Source organism: Hordeum vulgare, chromosome 2H, assembly GCF_904849725.1.
Source record: "Hordeum vulgare subsp. vulgare chromosome 2H, MorexV3_pseudomolecules_assembly, whole genome shotgun sequence".
In the NCBI taxonomy this organism is placed as follows: domain Eukaryota; kingdom Viridiplantae; phylum Streptophyta; class Magnoliopsida; order Poales; family Poaceae; genus Hordeum; species Hordeum vulgare.
Genome location: NC_058519.1, coordinates 222,958,071 through 222,969,656, shown reverse-complemented (window position 1 = coordinate 222,969,656; position 11,586 = coordinate 222,958,071).

Below are 11,586 nucleotides of genomic sequence, written 5' to 3'. Positions count from 1 at the left end.
CACGCAGGAAAGGGCTTATATGGAGTAATGAAATACATGCCACAGTCAGGCGTCTGAGCGACACCACATAAAGGGCTTAAATAGTAATAAATAATAGTCGCCACAGTCGGGCGTCTAAGCGATGCCACATAAAGGGCTTATGCAAAATGATAACCAAAGAATATCGAGGAGGTAGAACCGCCCCAGGGATATTCACATATCAAAAGGGTTAGTCCATGGTAAAAAATTAATAATCATAATCATCCACCAGGTTTCACAATTTAGTCCCATGGTTAAGTTAAGTTCCTCCGAAGACCGACACTCAGACCGACACTTGACATATCCCAGATTGTAGTCCTTAACCGCAGACACGGCTATTCGTCTAGATATAAAACTCTGCAGAGGGTGTACTCTTTACCCACGAGTAACAGATTTCTTTAGTCAACCGGAGATGCCAACTACTTACCATTATGGTCTTTGAGATGAAAACTCTCATACCTAACACGCACGCCAGCCTCTAGAGACCTGGGATTCACCCATGGCTCTCGTTAGGCGAGACTCTGAGTGGGAGAATATTGCAAATCTTCAAATCATGGGATCATATTTCATACCGCGCGCTACAAGGGAGTGCCCCCCCCTTCTGGATCCCAGACCAAAAACACCCATGCCCCTAGACCAAGTGGCCACTGGTATCTTTCACTATGGCCTGTCCTGTATGGCGTGCGCTAAGAAAGGGGGTAACAAGTTACTCGACTTTACCTTGCCTTCGACAAGGACAAGTGGTAGTACGAAGCAAGTAAGGGAGGTTAATGGACCAAGACTCGATCTACGATCGACTCAGGAGGTTCATACTTTTCCTATAGGATTAGCACAACAAGTATGTTACACAATACTAGTCAAGATCACCACCTATCATACCCCATCATGCCTCACTGACCATTCTTGTCCCACGAGATGTCAGCTCCATGGTCGTGTCTTCCAAAGAGAGAGACTTTAACCAAATCCCATCCGGTAGGCACATGTGGCATAAGGTAGTGACTAATGTCACATGCATCTCACTTGCAACTAAGGTAAATCCTCCTCATAATTTATAAGCTTGTCTATCTCATCACATGAAATAACATCACAACGCTTTAGCATAATGATAACGTTCATCAGTCCTAGCAAAAAACACACAACTAATACTATGTCCAAGTTCAAAATGATTGTCTTGAGTGTGTAGGAAGGCAAGGTGCACATCAAAACTTTTTCAATGTTTTTAATCTTCCCTCCAATTCCTATTTGAAAAATACTCAAATTAACGCACAATTCAAACAGTACTGACAAATTGTTTTAAGATTTTTAAATAAATCTTAAAACAAACTAAAGGAAATTTAAGGAAGGTGAGAAAAAGAATCAACTCATTTGGAGTTGTATTTAAAAAGATATGAGATGTCAAAGTTGGGTCAAATTGGTTTTTAAAAGAAAACAAAAAATAAAAACGAAGCGGCTAGAGTACGCTTTCATTAAATAGGAAACGTACCCGATGCACAAGCAGCCTTCGGTCAGGAAAAACGCCCTCCACGTAATATGCCGCTCGGAAGGGAAAACACACTCGGCGATGTGCACCAACACCGAGGGAGGCTGGCTAACCGACACGTGGGGGCAACCTATGAGGTTCATATCCCTCCTCACGCGCGCGCTCTAACACAGAGCAAAGGCAGATTCCAACGATGATTGCTAGCGACTAAGGGCACCAAATGTTGCGCTCTTGCTATGCACATGCTCGGGAGAATGTGTCGCATCCAGTTTTGGAGGCTAGGGGAACAAGGGAGCTCGAGGGTGAGCAACCCTTCCTCCCATGGAGAAGGGAAGCTTCGGCAGAACTTGAGCTGTGTGCACCTCGGCTCCCGGGCGCAATTAGAAGAGGGAATAGGTCCTAGGGGTCATCTTGGAGCTAATGGAGAAGAAAAGTGGCAAGGTTGGGCTCTGGTTTGCTCGAATTTCACTGGAGGGCGGCAACGGCCGAAGCTGCCGGTGGTGACGAAGGAGGTGGCTTTGGTGAAATTGGAGGAAAGGGGAGTTTGCTTTGGCTGTGCAGAGAGTGTGAAGATCACCGGCCGACCACTTCTCTTGATGCAAGGGGACGTGGCAGTGCAAGAGGTGGTCGAGGGGGGTCCTATCTGGTGGCTGAGCTAGCGGATGGGAGAGGACTGGTCGCAGGGTCGAGCTGGTGAGCGAGAGTGGCTCGGGCGATGCTGCATTGTCGGCGCAAACACTGCCCGCGTCAGCATCCAGTACTACTCCAGGCGGCTCAGGTGTGCAGAGGGGGGCAGCAGTGCTAGCATGACGATAGCTGCAGGCTGCCGCTGTGGGAGGGGTTACGGGTGCATACAAGTGGGCGCGGCGACACTCTGAACCGCACGTGCAAAATGTGCGCTCTAGGCATGTTCTAGGCACGCACGGTAGGTGTTCGGTGTATTGCCAGTGCAGGCTAAAGGTGTCCAATGCAAGTGAGGCTACTCAGGACTAGGTTATAGGGCAATTGGGAGCTGATGGACATGATGGTTTGGCTAGTGGAACACCTCCATAGTGAAAACTAAAAACCTTGTCAAATTTGTTCATGAAGTGAAGGTGTTCGACAGATTTCCATGGGCCTTTGTGGTGTCTTGCTGCCCACCAAAATTCCTAGGTCAAGGCCTATTTATGTGCACGAGAGGATGGCAATGTTAGATTAGCAAAATCCAAAACTTGTTAGTGCGATATTTTGAGAAAAGTATTCCTGGACAGGAACTCTAGGGTATTAAAACAGGGGTCAGAAATATCTTGGGGTGAAGGTTTTGGTACGATCCTCTATAGGCTATAAAAATTTCAAGGGATTTGGGACAACATAAAATAGAGTTGCAGTACAAACTCCTAAACTAGCCTAGAACAGAAAAGAGGATGGGGTACTCAAAATTTTCAAAGGACCAAAGTGGATTTTTGCACAGAAGTGATCTACATGCATCCCTTGACATTATACCTAGGCATGGGCAGCCCAACCCGGTCGGCCCGACCCGACCCGGCCCAAAAATCCTGGGTCGGGCTGGGCCTATTTGTCCCATCGGGCCGGGCCGAGCTCAGGCCATTAAGTTGAGCCCGATGGTCACGTCCTGTCGGGCTCGGGCCTTTCAAAAAATAAAGTTAAGCCGGAGTCGGGCCGGGACGGTCGGGCCTAGTCGGGCTTTTTGTGTCTTAGGCCGGGCTTGGGCCCAAAATTCAGGACCAACAGTCGGGCCGGGCCAGGCTCGGGCCCGATTTTTAGCACGAGGCTTCTTTTGGCCCGGCCCGGAAAATGCCCACATAAACTTGACATCTCCTAATTTTTGTAGAATTTTTAAAATGAGTTGATCAAGTGGTTGTAGTTCAAAACAACAAACTGGACCAGGATAGAAAAGAAAATGATATTGTCAATTTTTCCAAAACACATGGTTAGGTTTTGGTATAAAGGTTATCCAAGGACATCATAGGATATCTACAAATTTTTGTCGACTTTTTGAAATAGTGTAACAAATGGTTGTAGTAGAAATGAGGTCCTTAAAGGAATTAAAAGGCATTTTCAAAGCAAGGAAAATTTGGCAAAACTTAACAAAAATGCTTCCAGTAATTTTGACAAATAAAAGTAAATGTTTTAAAAGCAACCACTCAGGTCCCACAATATTTTTCAAAAACTTCTACCTGGAGGAAAAATTTCAAGGAATGGAGGTTTGGACAGGTTCTGAAATCAACAGAAAACCGAGAAAATAAAAATTAAACCATCATGGTAAAAATAATAATTAATAAAATCTAGATTAAAATTTTGGGGTGTTACAAATGCTACCCCGCTTAAGAAAAATCTCCTCCTCGAGATTTGCTAAGGACTTTGCAAAAATATTTACTTCTACCACACTCTAGTATTAGCACGATAATAAATACTCTATATAAGCGATGTAGCGTGGTTATAGCCAAAACGCCGATAATTGGTGTAACTGTGGTGTGGTACTGGTGCTACTAATAAAAATCTATGGTTGGGCAATCGAGATGTTGCTACTTAAGGCTACGACAATTTTTGGAAAAGGAAAGATTTGGAATTCTGAATTGTGCTTGTCGTACGCGAGTGCACAATGCTCTCTCTAGCTGATAGGTGGACCAGGGCTCACTGTCAGTCTCTTCTTCTTCCTCGGCTCTCTTCCTCCTCCTCCTCCCACGTGCTATTCGTGCTTTCTGCAATAGTGGCATCTAGCGCATAGGGCATCTAGGTCCGTACTATGGTAGTGCGTAGCACGCTAGCTACCGGCGCAGCGTGCACTCACCTCGCGGGCGAGTGCCCTGTCGGCACTACTCGCATATTCGCCTCCGAACACCGGTGATTGAGCGACGAACGGCGCTGATGGACTTCGCCCACCGTACACCGAACTCCAGTTATAAAAACAACCGTGTCGTTCCTCTCTTTTGTCTCATACCTGGCCTCACTCCTCCTTCTTCCTCCTTCTTCACTTCAATTTGCAGGAGCTTGAGGCAAGGCTCTAATGGTAGACAAGCTTTCGGGGTGGCTTGCGATCTTGTTGGCTGGAGCACTGGCGGCATTGGTCGTGTTCTCAATTCTCCTCTATGCGATCATCCACGATGATCGTCTTGAAGCTATTGCTCGAGCGGTGGCTCTCCGCGGTGGCCATGACCATGATGACTAGGCATCTGCAGTGTGCGAGTGGTGGTAGTGTGCTGGCACCAACTCTGCGAAAATAAAATATCCACAAATGTTTACTCTCGGGGAAAACTGTGTTGTACTAGAAAGGTAATTAGCTAGCTAGGTGCTAAATGTGTATGTGAGTCTCCCTTTAGTGCATACGACAGAATGAGTGTGGTTTCGAGACGGTTGGCATGCAATTTAATGACATGTTGGAAAAAGTTTTCTCACAATGGTCTATTTAGAAAAATCTCGCCCAAAGAATTGTTATATGAAAACAATTCATTTAAAAATCGCAGCAAGAAAACAACCGAGATCACAACATAAGCATACGATAAATTATAAAACAAGGCAGAACTATCGCATCAGACAATCAAACGCTAGGCTAGCAGATACAAACATGGCGTTCATGGAACACGCAAAATCTAACTATCACGGGGAAATATTTCTAGCAGTGGAATATTTTCTTCGTCCTTAGGGGCGAGCGGTTGGAAGACTCGCAGAACGCATCTTGCTGGGTCTAGCCTTAGTGGTTCATCGATGGCGATCTGAGGATGTTCGATAGCAACGGTCTGGAGAAAATCCATCACTTGTTGGGTCAAATGCTCTTGGGCGACAACATACTGCACGAGCCTGATCAACATGGTGTCCCTCTCTGTGCGGGTGCGTGGAAAAGATGTCGCTTCTCCTGCGATGCACGGCTCGGAAAATAACAATACCCCTTTTCACTGGCATATGGTACTGCAAATCAAAGACGAGCAATCGCTTCATAGGAAGCAATCTCTATGGCCATTTTCAGGGTAGGCATAGATTCTCCGCTGAAATAGACTTCTGTGTGGTCTTGGTTAGGGTTTACTCGGAAAATGTGCACAACTTCCCAATATTTCGAGGTGGTGGAAGTCATCCTTGATTTGAACAGGTCGTACTAGGGTGGGTGGAGAGTACACATGGTATTGCACGTAAAATCCCAAAATATCTTAACAAAGCTGCGCAGAGTTGCATCTGGGATTCTCAGGTAACTCTCTTGGGGTGGCATGGAAAAAAGGTTGTAAGGCAATGCACAAGGTGAGGTATGCTGGAAAAGTCACTGAGTGACTCATATATAGGACAAGGTGAGGGCACATATTTTGGGTTTAGGTTGGTCTTGGTGGTCGGCCCTCCTATAACGTGGTTCGGTCAAGGCCACAGATAAAAGTCCACGAAATGTGACATATTACTATGGTGGTCGGTTGGGTTTGGCTCCCGGTGGTTACGTTCAATTCTAAGCTATATGACCAAGTGCATACACATATGTCCACAAGTGGCACTATGAAAATGATGGCGCACAAAAGTCTATCCATTTATTTAAGATAATACCAGCTCATAATATTACATACATAGTAACACTAAGGTGGGGTTATGGCTCAGTCTACTTCGTTGACGTCCAGGTGAGCGGGTCTTGCAGACGTCGAGGCTGCTGGAACCATGGCGTCGGGGTTTCTTGGGGAAGAAGGCGGGGGTACAAGACTGGGGTAGTGGTGGTGTCCATTGCGGGGTGTTCTGGTTACCATCCCATTGAAGGAAATACCCAAGATGCGACGAAGCTCCTTAGGGGAGATAGTCGCATGATTAGGGTTTGCAGCAGGGGTAGACCTCAAGGGATCAATCGGCCTCCCAAACAACACTACTGGGTTGCTAGTGTTGGGCACCGCATCTCTCCTCCTCGGGAAAAGACGAGCCGGCTCTCCACGATCTGTAATCAGGTCGAGGGTGACCTGCTCGTTGATCACCCACAAGTATAGGGGATCTATCGTAGTCCTTTCGATAAGTAAGAGTGTCGAACCCAACGAGGAGCAGAAGGATCTGACAAGTGGTTTTCAGCAAGGAAATATCTGCAAGCACTGAAATTATCGGGAACAAGTGGTTGTGTGGTGAGATGATTCGTAGCAAGCAACAAGTAACAAAAGTAGCAACGGTGCAGCAAAGTGGCCCAATCCCTTTTGTAGCAAGGGACAAGCCTGGACAAAGTCTTATAGGAGGAAAAACGCTCCCGAGGACACACGGGAATTTCTGTCATGCTAGTTTCATCATGTTCATATGATTCACGTTCGTTACTTTGATAGTTTGATATGTGGGTGGAACGGCGCTTGGGTACTGCCCTTACTTGGACAAGCATCCCACTTATGATTAACCCCTCTCGCAAGCATCCGCAACTATGAAAGAAGAATTAAGACAAAGTCTAACCATAGCATTAAACTAGTGCATCCAAATCAGCCCCTTATGAAGCAACGCATAAACTAGGGTTTAAGCTTCTGTCACTCTAGCAAACCATCATCTACTTAATACTTCCCAATTCCCTCCTCTAGGCCCAAATAATGGTGAAGTGTTATGTAGTCGACATTCACATAACACCACTAGAGGAAAAACAACATACAACACATCAAAATATCGAACGAATACTAAATTCACATGACTAGTATTAGCATGACTTATCCCATGTCCTCGGGAACAAAAGTAACTAGTCACAAAGCATGATAATATTCATGACCAGAGAGGTAATGAGTAGCATCAAGGATCTGAACATAAACTCTTCCACCAAATAATCCAACTAGAATCAACTACAAAGAGTAATTAACACTACTAGCAACCTTACAAGTACCAATCGGAGTAGCGAGACGGAGATTGGTTACAAGAGATGAACTAGGGTTTGGAGATGAGATGGTGCTGATGAATATGTTGATGGTGATGAGTCCCCTCCCATGAGAGGAGTGTTGGTGATGACGATGGTGACGATTTCCCCCTCCGGGAGGGAAGATTCGCCGACAGGATCGTCCTGCCGGAGGTCTAGATTGGTTCTGCTCAAGTTCCGCCTCGTGGCGGCGGCGAATCCTCTGAAAAGCCTCCTCCCGATTTTTTCGGAACTAAACCCTTCATATAGCAAAAGAGGGGAGACAGTGGGCCAGCAGGGAGCCCAAAAGCCCCCTAGGCGCGGCCAGGGGGGTGGCCGCGCCTACCAGGCTTGTGGCCCCCTGGTTGCGCTCCTCTCGCACTTCTTCGGCCCAGTATTTTTTATATATTCCCAAAAAAAATCCACGTCAATTTTCACGGCTTTCGGAGTTGCGCAGAATAGGCATCTCAAACTTGCTCCTTTTTCAAGCTAGAATTCCACCTGCCAGCATTCTCCCTCTTCACGTAAACCTTGCAAAATAAGAGAGAAAGGCATAAGTATTGTATCGTGAAGTGAAATAACAGCCCAAAAGATAATAAATATCAAGATGATAGCATGATGCAAAATGGACGTATCAAGTCCCCCAAGCTTAGACTTCGCTTGTCCCCAAGCGAAAGTCGAGCTCAATAAATATGCCCACATGTTTAGGGAGAGAGGTGTCGACAAAACAAGATAGGAACATGAAGGCATCATGACCATGATCAGAACAGCAATACAATCATATCAACTCTTATGCTAAAGTGACAGTTTCTTCACAAAGTAAAGTATGGATCAAGAACCTTACCGAGAATTAGCAACCGATAGCCTTTAGTCATTGAAGCAATTGCAATTTATCACAACATCAGAAAGAGTCAAATAAGAGTTTGTAAAGCAAATCCACATACTCAATCATCTTTTCATTCTCTACAATTGCTACAACTCACGTGGTACTCATGAGATCAAAGTTTCAGCTGAACACAGAGAAATATAGGGGCTTATAGTTTTGCCTCCCAACTGCTTACCTCAAGGATAATGTCAATAATAATAATTCATGAATGCTTACCTCCAAGTTGACATATGAATATAGATCTTTCCCTAGCATATGACGTTAGCCAAGATAAAGGCAAAACAAGGAATTGGTGAAAATCACCAGGACTCTTTCAACGGCAAAAAGTAAAGGTACAAGATAGGCCCTTCGCAGAGGGAAGCAGAGGTTGTCATGCGCTTTTGAGGTTTGGATGCGTGTCCTCTTAGTGCGGAGGAACGTCACTTTATATTGCCTCCTGTGATAACAAACTTTATTATGCAGTCTGTCGCTTTTATGTCTTCCTCATCACAGGTTCGTACAAAGCTCATTTTCCACACACTAATAGATCATACATATTAGGGAGCAATTTTTATTGCTTGCACCGATGACAACTTACTTGAGGGATCTTATTCAATCCATAGGTAGGTATGGTGGACTCTCATGGCAAAACTGAGTTGAAGGTTTATGGATGCACAAGTAGTATCTCTACTTGGTACGGGAGTTTTGGCTAATATGAGGTGGAAGCAATCGTCACATGCTAAGGGATCTCTAATGATATAACATTGTTCGGAACCAAGCAAACACAATTCATTATGTTGTCTTCCTTGTCCAACATCTACTTCTAAGCATGTAATAGTTTAGTGAGTGTTCACAATCATAGATGGTGTCAAAGATGATATATTTATATGTGAACCTCTCCTTCTTTATCACTTCCTATTAATTGCAACAATGACCAAGGTCTACGTTTGTCTACCCTCAACAAGTTTCAATCCACATTCTTTTTATATGTGAAGCCATCACTTCCCATAATATCATTACATGATCTTTCATGCTTTTGTTCTTTTCTCATTCTTTTGATCAGGGCAAGAGGCAAAGCCCTCAACTAAGACACTCTTTCTTATATGGCTCACGAGCTCGAATACATCAGGGGTGACACAAAACAAAACTCAAGACTAAAACACTAAGACTTTTTATCTACTAGAGAAAAATAAAACTGAAAAGGAACAAACTAAAACAAAGGTAAATGCAAAAGATGTGATGGTGATACGATACCGGGGCAACTGCCCCAAGCTTGGCACAAGCCAAGGGGATTGCACATACCCATGCTCAATTGTCTTCCTTTGGAGGTGATGGTGGTGGAGTTGTTTCAGAGGACTTGAGCTTGTTTGATTTCCACCTAAGCATAAAATTATGCTCCCTCAGATCATCATTTTCCTCTTCAAGCTTCAACACCCTTTGGCATAATTCCTGCTTACTCTCCTGCAAGAAACGAGAAGGGATAAACATAGTCTTAGGTTTCTTCCTTGAGTCAGGGAGGCTCGACTTCTTGAACTCCAAATGGGTGTTTCCAGGTGGAGGTAGAGGAGCCTCCTCCTCATCGGAACTTGTTCCTTCCTTCCCCTTGGGTTCATAATCTTCTTCCTCATCAGTGGTCCTGCCATAATGATCCAAGTCCCCATAGACCTTGGGGTTAGCGAGGTAATCAGACACATAGCTCTCCCCCTCTGAATCCTGAGAAGACATCTTGACCTAAATCTGCGGCAGAAAACAGGCTCGAAACGAAAACAGAGGAAATCTGCGTGATACGAGGGTCAAACCTTACGGGAGAATATATAATGATTTTTTCCAGACCAGAAGGAGTACTCTGCACGAAAACAGAGTCCGGGAGGCACACGAGGTGGCCACAAGCCCCCCAGGCGTGGCCAGGGGGTGGGCCCGCGCCTGACAGGCTTGTCGCCTCCTCGCGCGCTTTCCGGACTACTTCCAATTTTTCTATTTTTCAAATATTCCAAAACGGAGAAAAATTCCTACTCGGAAAGTTTTGGAGTCTGTTTTCTTACCGAATCACATACCTCTTCGTTTTCGGAGTCTGAAATAGGCTGATAAATATCCCTTGGGTATTCTTCCGGAGTTATGGTATTGATGATATTGCTTTCAACATTCATGGGAGCGCCTGAAATATAATGCATGATTCTCTGCCCATTTACAACTCTCGGACAATTACCTTCCGTGTTGTTAATCTTAATAGCACCGGAACGATATACTTCCTCGACAATATAGGGACCTTCCCATTTAGAGAGAAGCTTGCCTGCAAAAAATCTTAAATGAGAATCATATAGCAAGACATAATCACCTACATTGAACTCACACTTTTGTATCCTCTTATCAGGCCACCTCTTAACCTTTTCTTTGAACAACTTGGCATTCTCATATGCTTGAGTTCTCCATTCATCAAGCGAGCTAATGTCAAATAACCACTTCTCACCAGCAAGTTTGAAATCAAAGTTGAGCTCTTTGATTGCCCAATAAGATTTATGCTCTAGCTCAAGAGGTAAATGACATGCTTTACCATACACCATTTTGTACGGAGACATGCCCATGGGATTCTTATAGGCAGTTCTGTAAGCCCATAGTGCATCATCGAGCATCTTAGACCAATTCTTTCTAGACCTGTTGACAGTCTTTTGCAGAATTAGTTTAATCTCTCTATTGCTTAGCTCTACTTGACCACTGGACTGAGGGTGATAGGGGGACGCAATTGTATGGTTGACATAGTGCTTAGAAAGCATTTTACGGAAAGCACCATGAATGAAATGTGAACCACCGTCGGTCATTAGATATCTAGGGACTCCAAATCTAGGGAAAATAACTTCTTTAAGCATCCTGATAGAAGTGTTGTGATCAGCACTACTAGTGGGGATAGCTTCTACCCACTTAGTGACGTAGTCAGCAGCAACTAGGATATGAGTATACCCGTTGGATTTTGGAAAAGGTCCCATATAATCGAAGCCCTAGACAACAAATGGTTCAATGACAAGTGAATAGTTCATAGCATTTCCTGACGTTTACCAATATTACCTACTCTTTGACTTTCGTCACAAGACAAGACAAACTTACGGGCAGCCTTGAAGAGAGTGGGCCAATAGAAACCTGATTGCAATACCTTGTGTGCCGTTCTATCTCCCGCATGGTGTGCTCCGTAGGCCTCGGAGTGACACTTCTATAGGATCTGTCCCTATTCATGTTCAGGTACACAACGTCTAATAACACCATCTACTCCTTCCTTATAATGGTGAGGATCATCCCAGAAGTAATGTCTCAAGTCGAAGAAGAATTTCATCTTTTGCTGGTATGTGAAACTAGGTGGTATATATTTGGCAACGATATAGTTTGCATAATCAGCATACCACAGTGCACTACGTGAAGCGT